Source organism: Pinus tabuliformis, chromosome 7 (assembly GCF_031772625.1).
Source record: "Pinus tabuliformis cultivar Carrire ecotype Pingquan chromosome 7, CPIR1, whole genome shotgun sequence".
NCBI classification, from domain to species: Eukaryota; Viridiplantae; Streptophyta; class Pinopsida; order Pinales; family Pinaceae; genus Pinus; species Pinus tabuliformis.
In genome coordinates, this window is record NC_142293.1 from 1,860,682,272 (window position 1) to 1,860,684,800 (window position 2,529).

The 2,529-nt window shown below is 40.3% G+C and overlaps 1 pseudogene; it reads right to left on the reverse strand.

Moving 5' to 3' along the window:
* Positions 1 to 293: 293 nt before the first annotated feature.
* Positions 294 to 1,766, reverse strand: LOC149255882 (pentatricopeptide repeat-containing protein At3g24000, mitochondrial pseudogene; annotated as a pseudogene).
* Between the last annotated feature and the right edge of the window lie 763 nt (positions 1,767 to 2,529).

Sequence of the window (2,529 nt, forward strand, 5' to 3'; positions counted from 1 at the left end):
TTGCCAAAGACTTGCACCTTACCCCAACTGCAAGGAATGGTGTACCCAATGGTGCACTTACATGGTCAAAACAGTCCACGAGGGCAAAAAATATCTCTGATGATTTGAACCTTGGTAGAGGAATATCACCACCCTAGCTTAACCACCAATCCAAAATCCATTAAAACAGTCAACACATACTTCAATAGCCTCCTTGATTCACATATATACAAGCCACATCACTCCTGATCTTCATAATTGTCTATGGCATGTGTGGTTTAAAACTGGTTTCAGCACGTTCCCTTTCTCATGTCTCAGCCATCTCCTACAACAAAAGTATGTACTGTCTTATTGACCTGAATCCAGCTACAACCTGGCATCTTTTTTATACCTCTGTCTTTCATAACTTTTCGCACTTTTTCAGCATCATTCCATCTACCGGCCTCTCTGTAGATGTTTGATAATACCACATAGTGGGAGGCAGTTTCAGGGTCACACTCAATAACACGTTCTGCTGCATATTCTCCAAGCTTTATGTTCTTATGGATTCTACAAGCACTGAGAAAAGTTCCCCACAAAGCAGCTTCGGGTTTGGTCGGCATTTTATTGATGAAGTCTAGAGCTTCATTAAGCTTCCCAGAACGACCAAGGAGATCAACCATGCAACAATAGTGCTCAACTCTAGGCATAATTTGATAATCTCGACTCATGCAATGAAAGTAATGCCACCCATCATCCACTAGCCCCGCATGGCAGCAAGCAAACAAAACACCAACAAAGGTAACATGGTCAGGCTTCATGCCAAGATCTTGCATCTGCTCAAACATGCACAGGGCCTCCTTCTCGTAACCATGCAGAGCATACCCAACAATCATTGCCGTCCAGGCGACCACATCTTGTAAATTCAATTTGTCAAAGAATTTGCGAGCGTCCTCTATGCTACCAGATTTAGCATACATGTCTACCAGGGCACTTCTCACATAGACATCAGACTGGAGCCCTTTCCTAATAATGTCTTCATGGACCTGTCTGCCATGCTCCAAAGCCACAAGATTGGTACACGAAGGGAGGACGCTGGCAAAGGTGAATTCATCTGGTCCAACGCCAACCTGTTGCATCTCACAAAATAGACTCAATGCCTCTTCATGATTTCCATTCTCTGCATACCCTGTGATCATAGTATTCCATGAAACAACATTTCGTGCAGGCATTTCGCCAAACACTTTGCGTGCATCCCGCAAACACCCACATTTAATATACATATCTATCAGAGCACTGCCCACAAAGACATCAGACAGAAACCCACTTCTAATGATATTGGTTTGGATCTGCTTACCGTGTTCCAGAACTGCCATGCTAGCACATGCCGGAAGAACACTGGCGACCGTGAACTCATCTGGTCTGATACCGGATCGCTGCATTCGATAAAACAATCCCAGAGCCTCGTCATCATGCTCGTATTTGGAGTAAGCTGCGATCATTGTTGTCCACGAGACCACATTTGGTTGCGGTAACTCTTCTAGAACTCGGCGCGCATGCACCAGACTCCCGCACTTGGCATACGCAATCAGAATTTTGGTGTCCAAGAATTTATTGAGCTTAAATCCAGTTAATATGATGTGGGCATGGACGAGTTTGGCTTGGGGTAAGAAATTCGTACTGCGACAGACCTGCAAGAGGGAAGCATAAGTATGGGAGTCTGGCTGAAATTTTCGGGTATCCATGGGAGGTAGAGGATGGAGCGCTTCTTTCAAACGCCCCTGTTGGGACATTGAGCACAGGCAAATTTCCTATTTCTGGGCATCCTATTCCTAGGGTTATACTTTGGTAGGACGAACCAGCAAGTTTAAACAGAGAGGCAGTGAGATTAACAGGAGCTTGCAGAATGCCACAGTCTGTAAAAACTGTGCCACTGGCGATTTTCATACTGTTTTGATTGTAGCCCAAAACCCTGTAGCTCACGTTGTTGATTGTGAGATAGGGCGTGGTGGATTGACAGTAGATTTGAAACGCACGGTGGCCGCATCCTGATTTTGCTCTGCCGAAGGCATACAATATGTTATCCATTGGGTTGGGAGACAAAAGGACAGTGTGAGGATCAACGATCCAACATCATTCAATCGTCTAACACCACAAATCTACGGTCAACAATAGGACACGGCATCGGCTGGGGTAATTCATTTCAAAGGGAAACGCCTTACGGCGTAATTAAATAAATTAAAGTAAAATGAAATAAAAATTATAATTACTCATTATTAATTATTTAAATGTTTATTTAATTATTAATTTTATTTATAGAATAATTTATTAATTTTATTATTATAAATAAAGTCCTAAATTTTAATTTAATTATTGATAATCATTACATAAATATTATAATTAATACTTTAATACACTATAATATTAATTAAAACATTAATATATTAATTAAAAGATTAGTTTGGTTTATTAATACAATATTTACTTAGTACATAATCATTATATACACATTTAATTTTTAATATATTAGCAATATTTAGTTATGACATTAATATATTATTAGAATAAATG